Consider the following 14,909-nt stretch of genomic DNA (forward strand, 5'->3'; position numbering starts at 1 on the left):
TCAAATGACAAGTTAACATTAAGACTAAACCACCACCTAATGTTTCCTTGTCATTCAAATTACAAAACATATCCTACCCAGTTAACATCATTATAAAAAGGATAACCTACCTATCAACCATTCTCCCAAAAAAATTAAGAAGGGTTCAAAAGTTATTCCATTCACATCAAAAAATTACTCTTTAATGTTAGGCCCAATGTTAGATGTCATCAAAGCTTGCTAACCTACAATAAAAAAGCATAAATCAATATTTTAGTTCCCCAATAATCAATTTCATTTACTTTCCGAAACACCTAAAAAATACACACACTCACTTACTCCATTGACAACTTAAATATAGGATTTTACAATTTCACTAATGAATTTAACAACATTGACCACCTCATGCTTACTGTTTACTATCATTTTTCCATTTCTGATGCGTCACTCTCTCATCCTGGTCAAATTCTTCATCTAAACTCTCTACACTCACAAGCCCATCCCCATTCGAGCATGCAGCAACAAAGCGAGTTAAGAAATCAGGCAATACTAGCATTTTAACAGAAAAATTGCTTACCTTTTTCCTCTTTCCAGATTTCGACTCTTACTCCAGCTTCGTCTTCTCAACTCTCTCTCTCTTCTGGTATATTATGTGTTTTCTTTCAGTTTATATCTTCAGAGAGGTTCAGGGGCATTTTAGTCTTTCTACTAAATTGTCAAAATTTCAAATTGATACCTCATGTCCATTTGGTCATTTTAGTTATTTGCATGCCTATTTTGTCATTTTAAATTTCAATAGTCATTTTCCGGTCATTTTCCCTAATTAAATTATATAGAAATTAAAATTTTAATTAAAGTTAGTTAAAGATAATATTAATTATATTTTATTTTGTCTGGTCACTTCCAATATGTCTTAAACCTACTTTATTGACTTTACCTTAAAATTTAATAACTTTTTAACTTCTTTTTTAAACATATGCACTTTCTAAGAAAATAACAATGTGTACAATAATGAATAAAGGAAAAAATAATACATTCTTGTTAAAAAGAAAAGATCTTCTCCCTTCACATCATAAATAGGATTAAAGGAGTGTTTATGATGATGAGTGAGAAAGAGAATGAATGAGAAATAATATAAGAGAGAATAAGTAGGAAAAATAACACGAGAGATACATAATTAATTGGAAGTAAAAATTAAAAAAAAAAAAAGTGTGTTGAATTTTTACACAAACACAAAGTATTGCTTATACACAAATCAACGCTCTACATAAGAGAATGTTGTTTAATTATAAGAGTGTTTGGATGGAAACCAAATCATAGTTTTAGAAGTGATTTTATAGCATACAAGATAAATATATAGACGAGTTTGTCGCGATTTGCAAAAAGTGCTTTTAAAAATATATCTTTATAGGAATCCAAACACCACCTATATGTAACACGGTAGGGACACTTGGCTCCGAAGCAAGAAGCAAACTTATATGCAGGAGGTGAATTATTTGTATTCCTCAAAGCAGACGGGGTCTTTCTCGGGCAGCAGTATATAGTTCCAAATGAAAAAAAAAAAAAAGGTAAACAATTTACATTACTACTGTCATTCCTATAGATAAACAACAACTAACCAAATCACATAAATTAAACTGTTAGTTAAAATTAATTAAAAATAATAAATGTAATATATATATTTTAAATATACTCTTACTTAAGACAATGAGTAAAAGAAAATGACTAGAAAAGGAGATGAGTAATTTTGCTTATATAAAAGACTGAAAGGAGTATCATATGAGTATTATTTATAAATAGGATCGACCTCAGAATGACGGGAAAAAGTGTATTAAACTTTTAGATAAATATAATGTATTGCTTATATATAGGATCAACTCTATGTCAGTTATATTTTTTGTTTTTTTTTTGGGCCAAAAATTCAACATTGTTGCAGAATAATACAACATTTTAGCCAACCTCATTTCTATTCAATTGCTTTACTTATTTAACTCCCTTCTCTCTAAATAAGATTCTTCATGATCAAAACGAACTTGCAGAAACTAACATCTTACCGCAAGTGCCCCTCATATGCAAGCCACCTTTGACTCCACAAAAAACCAACGACTCTTTTTCAGGAAAATAACTCCGTCAGTTGCTGTGATAAACTCAACAAGCTTTGTGTAAATCAAATTAACCCTATAAACTATACGGTAACATCTGATTTCATTTAAGAAAAATGACCACTTTACTGGACAATCATAATTGATGACTCTAGTTAAATAATCATATGTTCGAAGGATAATGAAGCATATAGTCGGAGTGAGATTTAGTGCGATGCATATACTGTGGGAACAAAACGCAAAACAACAGAAGTTACTTATGAAAAGAATAACAAAATGCTTCAAGCTAATTAAACAGCATCGAAATCTTTAAGCATGCTTATTATTTCAAACGAGTTATGATACACTTGAACCTTGAATCTCTTTACCTTGAAGCTTCAAGGGAAGCATTAATCTCAGCTGGGTGGATGCCAAAAGCTTCAGACATATCAGAGCTCAAATTGACAGAGACATAGCAGAGTCCATCGGTGGCAGAGTCTGGCAGAAATGGATATACTCTTGTAAAATTATGAGTCCTCTGGACTAAAATCACATAATTCATTGTCTATGCTGTGTTGAATATATATAAATATATAAGGATTGTATATAATAATGAACTGTTGAAATGGATACTCTGTATTAATTCTGTGGATTTGTGTAGTTCTTGTCTTGCACCTCTTGGCCTTGTGCATTTATAGAGCATATGTTTTTGTTTTTACGAAGTTCAACATTTTACTCTGTTTTGTGTGAAAGAAAACTAAATATTATATGAGACCACAAATCCCACAGAAACTACAAGCTCAACTAAATCCTCTGGGCTGAAGATTATGACAGATTGTAATTAAAAAGCCAATAACTATAGATACGCATCCCATGGTGGATAATGATTCGATTTTGAATATGATGCTTCTCTTACCAAATGATCATTCTGATTATAATGATTTGATCTCCCAATACTTCTGCTCAAACATTTTTATCAACACAAATAATGAAAATATTAACATGTAAACTTTTTTCTCCATGCAAAGTCATCCCTTTTGCATATGTTTCATAGTTGCATTAGTTTTCCCTTCTGTGCACAAGATATCAATACTGAATTAGGCTCCCATGCTCTGAATCATATAAGGCACCAAAGTATGCTCAACAACCAGGACTAAATTCTAGTCTCACTTTTAACAGAAACGGTGTACACAATAACGAGTCTTCATGAAGTGCTAACCCGACCCATACTTTGAACGAAGTGAAAATCACCCACACCAAACCAGAACACATGTGACAACTTGATCAATACAGTGTAAAATAATTCGCATACACTCTGGAAATTTATATCTTTAATGCTGTTTTTGGGTTATTTGCATAACAATTCCTAACAATCAGAGCTTCTGCTAAAGAAGGATTCCCAAAAAAAGTGCAGTTTTCCTCAAATCAGCCATCAAGAAGGTCATTGATTTTCCAACTATTTTAGTTCTTGCCTTGCTTTTGTTTGGCCATCCACCACATAGGATTGACAAATGCTTAGTCCTTTTATAAGTTACTCTAAACAAGTGAAGTCTCCAAATAAACATAATGCAAGTGGCATGAAAAGGATTGACAAATAGAAAATGTGATATTAGATTGACAAAGATCGAGGACAAATGGCAGAGGTAAATTATATTATTCAGAGGATTTAGGGTTATATTCAGTAAAGAATAATCAATAAAATATAGAGTACAATACTCTAATTTTTCTTGTATTTTATTTTAGTTACATCGATCCTCTTTCTATTTCAAAAATATGCACTTGAGTTCAAACTAAGCCATTAACTCAGTTAAAAATATTTATAAATTTTATTTAGTAATATTTGCCCTTCATCATACTAAATTCCTAATTTCGGCTAAAATTATTTTGAGTGATGAGAGTTTTTTTGTTTATTTTCTTTAATTGTTTTTGCAAATGATTATTTTTTTTGTTCTTTTTGTCATATTGATCGAGACTAAAACCCAAGTAATTTACTTAGTGTAAACATAAAAAATTTATTGAAATTTTAATTAATTCTATTGGTTAAAATTTTTTTAGGCTTGAGAGAGAGAGAGAGAGAGAGAGAGTTTTTTGGTGTGAAATCAAGTGGAATTAAAGTCTACTCACAAGTTAAGCATTTTATGTAACTACGAATAAATGATAGCTGATAATGCATTCAATCAATTAACTTACTGTATGAAGTCTCCCATTGATATTGAAAATATAGTTCTCAATGTAATAATGTTACTTTTTCTTCTTTCTTTGTTACCAATTTCTCTTTATGGAACACCCTTTTAATTTTATGTAGTTATTTGTTATACAGCTAACAAGTCTACGGTGCCACCCAAATAGGTTTATTTCACCTAGTGGAAGGGGGCACTTGGCTTCAAAGCAGGAAGTAAAAATCAGAGGAGAAATATGCAACGAGTTTTTGATGCTCGTCACAATGATGAGCTCCTCATATCTAGATTATTCAGATTTAATTCATCATTTTATTTTTATTATAAATCAAAAACCATTTTTCAAAAAACTGATAATTAAGGTACTATTTTCATTTTAGATTCTATACTTATTAAAACAATTATTTAAAAAATAAAAAAAATTAAATCTAAACTATCTGTGAATGAATGGTCTAAATATGATGAGTTTTTAGTAATTATGAACAGCCAAACTTTCCGTTTATTTCCTTAAAACATTTCTGCATGATATTACAGTAAACTTCTTGCGTTTTCACAGTATCAGTATCACATAGTAGTTAGTATTTTCACATTATGAAACTTAATTACCATAAAAAAGTTCTGTTCTAAAGGCTTCTGAATCCTTCTTCTGCTCCTGCACCTTCTTCTTCATACTCGACGATTTCCATCGCCGCGGTCAACAAGCATCGCGTACGGAAACTGTGGCTTTGAAGAGAATGATGAAACAGAAGCAACTGAGTAAAAATCGAGTATTTCAGTTTCTTACACTATGTTTCTGGAAACATTCTATTTTACTCAAGAATCCAGTAAAACAATCAAAGGTTCGAAGGATAATGAAGAATTAACGTGAGAAGCCATCACGCTGAAACTTTTGTAAGCAGAGCATATGGTTGGGGTGGAGCGGTTGTCTGCAAAAGAGATTCAGTATGAGAACATCCTTGATTTGTAATTCCTTTGTGTAAAAAAATATTTTTCTCAACTTTCATTTGTTTCATAACATTTCTTAGTTATTTGTGACATTTTAGGCAGGATCCTTATTTTATCTAAAGACATGGATTAAGATAGAGAGAAAGCAGGAAGATATATTGCTGTTAGATTTATATATTTATTGCTGTTAGATTTATATATTTAACTATCTTCTTTTTAATAAGACTCTTAATCAAAATGTAACTGCACAATCATACATTGCTTTTAGATTTACACTAGCTGATGATGCTCGAAGCTGTCCATTGATATTATTAAAAAGTGTAGCGCACAGCCTTGGATATATATCCGAAGAACTAAGATTAATTACATGCTCATGCATTGTTAGAAGATATTACGTCTGAATTTTAATATAGGACTCAATTGAGTAATTTAAAGAGATTAAGTAAATTAATAAATTATTTAATTATAACATATATTACATGATATATAATCTCTTTAAAATACTTTTATGTATCATTAAATTATATACCAATTTATAAATGAGTCAAATTAGTTTTAAAAAATGATAAATATGAATATTTTAAAGTAATTTAGTAACTTTCTTAATCTCATCAAATTAATCAACTAAATCTTATATTAACGAGTCTTATATTAAGGACAGGAGATAGTACACATATACATCATTAGTTACGTTTTTGTTTTACCTCTTCGAGAAAGAAAGAGAATGTTGAAAATATACAAACATGAATGCTAATTTTTACCGTTTAACACAGCTTCTCTCTCTACCCAATGGGCTCAAGGTTTGGGTGGTTTGAAAGTAAGATTGTGAAAGCTATATCACGAATATTTCTTTGCGCTACTCATATAGAAAAGTTAAAATGCAGCTAGTAAGTCTCCCAAAGCCTAAATTTCTCTGCCAAACTTGAATGGTTTAGTTCTCTTGGCGGCACAGGACACTTGGCTCCAAAGCAAGAAGTAAACTTGACTCAATAATAGCTTCTTCAAGATTAAAGCCAATACGCAACAACAAGGGAAGTGTTTGAGTTGTGTGGATGCGAAATGCTTCAGACCACCCAGTTGAAATTGGCAGAAACAGAACAGAATCCATTGGTGGCAGAGCACCTCTTGTAAATTTAGGAGTTATTTAGGCTAAAATCACAAAAATCATTGTCTATTCTGTGTTCAATATATATAAATATATAAGTATTATATATAATAATGAACTCAAGGTCAATATATATATATAATAATGAACTGTTGAAATGGATACTCTGTATTAATTATGTGAATTTATGTAGGTCTTGTCTTGCACCTCCTGGCTTTGCGCATTTATAGAGCATATGTTTTCTTTTTTATAAATTTCAACATTTTACTCCATTTCGTGTGCAACAAAACTAAGCATTATATGAGACTACAAATCCCATGGAACTGAATGTAAAGACAGATTGTAATTAAAAAGCCAATACCTATAGATATGCATCCCATGGGGGATCATGGATTAATGATTCGATTTTAATATGATGCTTCTCTTACCAAATGATCATTGCGATTATAATGATTTGATCTCCCGTTGCTTCTGCTCAAGGATTTTTATCAATATAAATAATGAAAATATTAAGATGTAAACTTTCTTTCTCCACTCAAACTCATCTCTTTTGCATACTTTTCATAGTTGCATTAGTTTTCCTTTCTGTGCACAAGATATCAGTACTGAATTAGGCTCCCATGCTCTAAATCGTATAAGGCCCAAAGCATGGTCAACAACCAGGATAAAATTCTAGTTTCACTTTAACAGAATCGATGTACACAATAATGAAAATCGGGGTACATAATAATGAATCTTCATGAAGTGCTAACCCGACCCATACTTTCAACCAAATGAAAATCGCCCACAATGATAACACATCAACCAGAACGCATGTGACAACGTGATCAATACAGTGAAAAATAATTTGGATAAACTCAAGAAATTTATATTTTTAATGCTATTTTTGGGTTATTTACATAACAATCCCTAACAATCAGAGCCTCTGTCGAAGGAGGATGCCCAGCAAGAGTGAAGTTTTCCTCAAATCAACTACAAAAGAAGGCCATTGATTTTCCAGTTCTTTTAGTTCTTGGGTTGCTTTTGTTTGGCCATCCACCACATAGGACTTGTCTTTCTTCACAGCCTCATACTCATCCATGAACCCTATGGTGTCCAAGACACATTCCTTCTTTTGCTTGTGCAGAGATGACGATTTGATTTCACAGTCTTCAAATTCTTTTTATTTGTTTTTCAATTCAGCCTGCAATCTAGAGATTTGCTCCTTTAGTTCAATAATATAATCCTCAGTATTGTGGATTTCAAACACAAGATTTCTGGCTGCTTCCTCCCTTTGAGAATGTCAGTCATCGATCCATTTCTCTTTCTCTTTAAGCTTGGCGAATGTGTCGAGGTTATCAGAAGCTTGCTTGAAGGATGAGAGAATTCTTTGGATTTCTTGATGAAGAGAATCTATTTTGCCTCTAATAAGGCCGTGAGAGGAAGGTTCTTCTTCAGAAAATAGGTGGACAAGAAGTTGAGTACATTCTCAAGGCGATTAATGTGTTTTTTAGAGTTAGCTATCTGATGGAGATCCATTTTCAATGAGGATTCTGTGTCAGTAAAGGCCATAGCCACCTTGTCATCTTCAAGAGAAGCAATTTTGGAAATATAAGGCAGGCGAACTTCCAAGCCGGAACCATCCTTCATTATTTGAAATAATCGAATAAGATCATCATCAATGGAGATCTCTCTTTGGTTAACCATAATTTCACCCTAAAGGAAATGAAATGAAGCATTAATTTGCAAAGTATGAGATACTAACTCTATGGGTACCAGTTGATGATCAAATTGTACTATTATAGCATTAGTATATGCAAATTTTAAAGAATAAAATTAGATTCCAAAACTGATGCAACACATTGAAGGCTTACTTGTACAGATTGATTAGTAATAGCAGAGCTGCTTGATTCCATTTCCATGTGAGTAATTGAAGTTTCTATTTGAGGATTTTTGGGAGAAGGGATAGAAGAAATCTAAGATCATAGGAATAGGAAAATTAATCTCAATGAAAATCAATAATGTATCAATAGTGCATATATATTAAAAACCAAATATTTACTGGTGGAGAAGAACATTCATTGGTAGGTTCTTTAACTCTTTGAGGAGCTTCATTGGAGCTTCTACCTTCTCCAAGTGCTTGGTGATCACCGATTGATTCCTTTTCACATAACTCCTACGCAAAGGAATAATTAAGCAACAAGTGATATATTTAAAGCAAAAAACTAACTTACCTTCTTAAAGACTGATGTGCCTAGATTCGAGATCGGTAGCTCAAAATGAGTTGGTGAACTTACATTGTAAACCAAATTATCCTAAATGAACATAAAAATGCAAAAACTATCACAAGGTCATGTCATTTAGCATATAATAACTCAACCCATATTAGGAAGGACTATATTCTTACTATTTATTTTCTACAGGAATAGCAGATGCAGTTTGTGACGTATTGTTCGATTCTCAATTCATGGTTTAATATGCGTTTCTAGCTTCATCTAATTCAGTACCTTCTTGAATACTTGGCTCCACTTGTTTCTTAAATTTGTTTTAATTAGTTTACCCATAGCGTCAACTTTGATGAATATATAAGGGTGAAAGCATTTGTTGAGAAAAGACTCTTACCTTGTCAGACTTTGATGGTGGAGTTGCTGCTGTATTTGAAGTAGGAACTTGTTCTTCCACTGTTGATACCTTAGTATTCTGCACAGTTCATAAAATATGAATAAGTTGTTAAAGAAGTTCAATTAACCAAGCAGAAAGCTTTTTATTAATTGAGGAAAGTGCTCAATGAAAATAAAAAATTATTACTATTATGAGACATTTCCACCTTGCTGCACATATAACTTGAAAAAAAAAAAAAAGGACTGAATATACATACATACATACACACACATATATATATATAGGTGAAAGCATTAATTGAGAAATAACCCTTACCATATCTGAGTTAGATGATAGAGTTTGTAGAGGGCTTTTCTTCAACAATTTCATTTCCTGATGTATTGGCACTCTACATAGCCCACAAATTACGAATATATCAGTTTCTAAACGGGTTAAAATAATTAAGAAGCATATCCTATATTAATTAAAAGGGAAATTGTTTGTTGCTCTGTGGGTCACTATTGTCATAGAAAAGCATAACGTACACATTTTTATAAAATTTGACGAATTTGTGGTGCCTCTTTTAGCAATCTCTTCTGATAATTCCTTGCTCTAAACATAAAAAAATTGTATAATAAAAAGAAGATAAACTGAGCTTTGATGTTATTAATAACTATAATAAATTAAATCTCATCACACAACAAGAAAGAAATATCTTTATATAATGGAATAAATGGATAAGAAAATGAGGTAAGAGAGAATTCATTAGTGAGTTTAAGTATTCTTAGTCAAAGGAAAGTATAAACACGTACATTTTCAAAATTTGGAGAACCATTGCTCTGTTGGGGCATTGCTGAGTCATTTCCAACATCTTGTGATCCCTCTTCTTCAATCTGAACAATAATAGAATATACACATTAGCTTACTGTTAGAGTCAGCTTTGATTCCTAGATGTGCATCAGCTACTCGTACAAACTCTTCTATAAATTGAAAACAAAATCATTACTATTAAGTTCTTTCCACTTCCGCATTGCTACATAACTGAAAGATGATCGATGAAAATACAAGTGAAAGCATTTGTTAAGGAACGAGTCCCACAATAACTGAATCAGATGACGAAGTTGTTGCTACTGTATTAGAAAATAATTTGTGTTGAAAACTGAGTTGCTAGAAAAGTTCAGTTCATAAAGAAGCAAATCATACATTTATTGAGAGAGAAACCTTTTCTTCGTTAATGAGCCTGAGTCATTATTGTGAAGCATAAGTTTGTACCTCTGTCAAATTTGGGGAACTATTTTTCTGCTTTGGTATTGCGGATTCTTTTTCAACAGCCTCCTTGGATGCCTCTTCACTCTAAACAATCAATCACAAAAAAAATATAAAGAGAGATAAATTAAGTTTAAGTGTCCAATAACCTTTGTATATCCTGGCCCACAAAGAAGAAAAAACCGTTCTAGATTTATTAACAGCCTGCTAAAATTTGGGCCAAGTGAGAAATAAATTTGTAGGCTTCTTTAAAGTTTGTTGATTATAGAAAAGTATAATGTATGTACATCAGCTTGGTCTTGAGTACTATTGCTCTGTTCTCATATTGTATCGTCTCTCTCACGAGCTTCCTTTGATTCTTCTTTTCTCTAAGCAATGATAATAAAGAAATTAACGAGTTGAAGTCATCAAGAAAAATACTGATCTTAGCCCACAAAATAACAAAAGTAGGAGAACTACTGAATTTCTACCAAAATTAGTAGAAGTCTTTTTGACCAGAAAAATTAGTAGAAGTCTAGCGCTAACCTCATAAGCCCAGCTGCAAATAATATCGCATGTGGAGTAGAAGTCATGGTCATCTACAAAGTTCATCTTTGACATAATTATATACTGCACAAGCAAAACCACAATTTCATTATTATTAGAATGAGAAGAAATCATATATAGCAGTTAGTGATTTCGATTAACTACGTATATGTGAATACTTACTCTCAAGGAGCTGACATTAGCTGAATGGATATTGCTACAATCTTGCATAATACGGATTTTCACAGTTTGGAAATCAATTCCATGATAGATAGTGTGAAGACTTGGTAGTTTTACCAGTCTTATTGCAAGTAAATTTGGAAGTGTAATACCTATCCCTTATATACTAGTAGAATTATTCTATTTAATCATGATCCATTAAAAGCTAGGTTTCATCCTGGGAATTATATATATTTTTATTTCCATCCGGCCCTTCGAATCCTGAATTAAGTCAACTATATCCAATAGAGTTTAACATTTGACACCCTGGCCATTGGCTCACACGACGAGATACGTAATTAGATACACATAATTTTAGGCCAAATAATAATTATATCAAAAAAAAATTTTGATCATTTCCTTCAATAGCAGTCATTATGATCTATCTGCCCTTAGTCATCTCCTTATGGAGGAATATTTACATACCAAAATGGATATACAATATATATCTTTACTCCAAAATAAGGTGCATTTTAAGCAAAATATATATGTACAAATGATCGCCAGCTTCCTGCACCTTTAAACTCCACCAATCACTACTCCCTTGCCCTTAGGAGTACTTGCTCTTGCTGTATTACATGGAAGAAGGGGTGAGATTCTAAAGAATCCCAGTAGTAACAAATTTCCCTCACGTAATCATACAAGATCACAAACAACATGCTACACAGGCCAAAGAAAACAACACCTTGCATCCAAGTATAATCAATGATGCATATACACCATACACCCATATAGCTAATCGCTATCTATCGCGCCCACATTCCAAAATAAATGGAAACCAGCGCATATTGTCATGACAAATATTATTATGCAAAGGAAACTTACATGTTCTCATGCATAATCAGCATAAAGGCACATCCAAGCATGTAGCAATCCATATACAATCACATTAAAGGAAAAGAGTTACTACCTTTTGCTTTTTCTTCTGTACTAACTTCTCCTTGCTTCTTCCTTGGCTCCCTTCTTAATGGACTTGAACAAATATCAAATCCTATAAATTATATAGGGAGTGGTAGATTAATATATATATATATACATATATATATAAGTATATGTAAAGTAGATTATTTATTCCAATTCTTTCAAAAATGAATATGTACCCTGGAATATTTTCAGGATCCTACTTAATATTTATAACAGTAACAACACTTCACCCATACTTTCTTGAAATTCCAGCTTCATAAACATCATTCTACCCACTACTTTAATGTCCCAAATTTGGATTTTGCCTTCCCAAATCAATATTCAACATTAAAATGTATTAAAGAATGAGTACTCAATTAATTTCAACAACTCTTCCTAATCTATAGAATTTTCCAGAATTATAAATATTTAAAGCATTAACTCAATGCTAACCTTTCCTAGCATATCCACAAAATTTTCATCAATTTCTAGCTTCAAAAATTTCAGATTCTCACACGCATAACCAGCCACACACATATATAAATCTATCCACAACTCTTTGACCATCTCCCTTTCCACTAAATCCAACGGGCCCACTTTTCTTACATGACAATTTCACTTTCAACCACGACATATTCATACAGACACACACTTCCAAAATATTCCTTTATGTCTTCACTTTGGGCTTTAATCATCTCTCTTCCTCTCCTACATATCACGCTACATTGAACAGCAAATCTGAAAATTTTTCCGGATACCAAGTGTATTCCCAAACCAGTCACCGAAATCTCAAAAAAAGAAAGAGTAAACATCATGCCATTGCGCATATATATATATATATGTATATGTATATCACAACCTCATCTTCTCTTTCATAAAACCTAACGCTCACACCAGAAAAGCAGAACAGGGGCTCGGTTCAAACATTCCAAAAGCAAATCAACAACATATACAACCCCATAACTTACTTGATCAAGCCTCTATCAACACTTTACTACTTTTGTTACATTTAGATACTGATTTTTCCTCCATAACCGAGAGTTTTAAATTGCCATTTCCTCTTCTAACGTTGCAACAGTTGAGAGAAAGAAGAGTAGGAGAATGTTCACAAGGCTTACCTTGCTTGATTTCCTCCTTTGAACGAACCGATCTTCTCCTTCAATCACCTCCTCTTCTTCCTCGTTCTTCCCTTAGTGCACCGTCCCTCTCTTGCTCTGTTTCAGTCGTGCAGCAGGGGAAAATAAGAAGGGAGAAGATATTAGGGTAGAGTAAGTCGGTAAGGGCGTGTGAAATAACTATTATACCCTTTGGACTTCATTTTCCCTTCAATTTGATCCTTCTCTATTTTTCCAGGATAATCAGATAATTCTAGAAATCAAACCTGGATATTTTATATGGATTTTCTTCTTCCATTAGCTTCTTTAGTCCATGAAATAATTTTCCTAAAAATCTCAGCTCAAAAATTATCCTCTAACTATTTTTCCTTGAATTTCCAAGAAAATAGGTTCTAAATTCCTGAAATTAACTTTATAATTATTTAGACCATATTTTAAAGGTCTTAATCTCAACAATTTCTCTAAAAATTTCTCTTTCATCATGCTTTACTCAAATCCATAAAATTTGGGATATTACAGGAAGCATATCCTTGATGACCAACTCTTGCGGCGCGCCCTGCTTCCATTAAAATACTCGCGCAAGCTCAGGAGCATCTTCTATCTCCAACGTCAAGAGACATGGAAGTTTCGCACATGAATAAGCATTTCAACTTCTTTCAGTGATTTACTCGAATACTGCGTAGCTTTGAGAAACATGGTTGATGCGGATCCAAAGGATTTTGGTGATTCTCTTCATCATCCTCAATTATGCCCACCAACTCTTCACAGTCTGATATGAATAGCCTTCTCAATTCTGGTATGCCTCTCGTGGTGAAGCAGACAGTATGAACTTCAACTATTTGTACTTTTTCAAATTCTAGAACAGAAAGGTTTTGAAAGCTCAAAAAGATTCTAGGTCCCACGTATGTATCCCTTAATCAGCCAACTCTTGCAAGTTTGATAGCGGCTTACCTTTCTCCTTGAAAGATAATGCCTGTAAGCATACAATTGAGATATACTAGTATTAAAGAGTCTCTTTAGGTGATTGATTATAAACTAGAGAAGCAAACTGCAAAGTGGTTTACCTTTCTGCTTGAGAGATCTTGTCTTTTGTGTCCACCAACCAAGAAATCTATAAAAATTTGGGGAAGCTGTTCACTTCCTCCAATAAAAATATATTCTAGGTGTAATACCTCCACATAATAGTTTTCTGTGCAAATACTTGGTACATCTTCAAGATATATTATTTTTCACGGTTGGGAGATTAAGTTTACTCTGAACATTATGATTCTGATCAGCATGACATTCTTGAACTACATATTTCATCTTTTCTGCCTTTTTGATGCTCACAAATCCCAATTCCTCAAAGTCTTTTGAATAAAAAGCTGGGAATACATATTCCATATTGTTACGGCTCCAAATATAGACTTGTTGTAAGTTTGGAAAGATAGAGTACACATTCATATGACCTTGACCATTAGCCCCCTTGTATGTTATTATATGTTCCAGGGCATCACACTCCTTGAGATACAATGTTTCCAAGAACTTCAGTGATGAGGCAATGGATATGGTAAAGAGTGATGTTAACTTGGAAAATCCAGTTATCTCAATTCCTCTCAAATTGGATTGATATAATGGTGGTAGAAAATATCCATAAGCTGTATTTGGCATATACTTCGCTTTGGATGCCTTGGTTAAACACAAACATGTTAATTCCTTTTTTCCTTTTTCCTGGTAAATACATATGAATTCTTCTTCAATAAACTAATAAAGAACATTTTAGCATGTTGTTATATTTAAAAAAATAGAAAGTACTTTTTCTGGCTCTTTACAGAATTTGCAAAAGAAGAATTAAAGAGAAATTTTATTTAGCTTTTCTATCAATTTATAAATACATAAATATTTTTAACTTCTCCCCTAATTTTTCTCATATTGTAAATAAAAGAAATGCTCTCTTTCAATATAAATTAAGTTCAAACTGAAATTTCCATCTTTTGCTTTTTCTATTCTTTTCTATTTAAACAAGAAAAAATTG

At 32.4% G+C, this 14,909-nt stretch overlaps 1 long non-coding RNA gene across 1 annotated transcript; it reads right to left on the reverse strand.

Annotated features, from left to right (window-relative positions):
• Window positions 1-11,355: 11,355 nt before the first annotated feature.
• LOC114725905 (uncharacterized) lies at window positions 11,356-12,979 on the reverse strand. Its single transcript, XR_003738453.1, has 3 exons — window positions 12,899-12,979; window positions 11,788-11,868; window positions 11,356-11,446 (listed from the first exon to the last, which is right to left on the reverse strand). It is a non-coding gene; the product is annotated as an uncharacterized LOC114725905 (long non-coding RNA).
• Between the last annotated feature and the right edge of the window lie 1,930 nt (window positions 12,980-14,909).

This window comes from Neltuma alba, unplaced genomic scaffold (genome assembly GCF_004799145.2).
Source record: "Neltuma alba isolate B1F8T4 unplaced genomic scaffold, ASM479914v2 tig00012299_pilon, whole genome shotgun sequence".
NCBI classification, from domain to species: Eukaryota; Viridiplantae; Streptophyta; class Magnoliopsida; order Fabales; family Fabaceae; genus Neltuma; species Neltuma alba.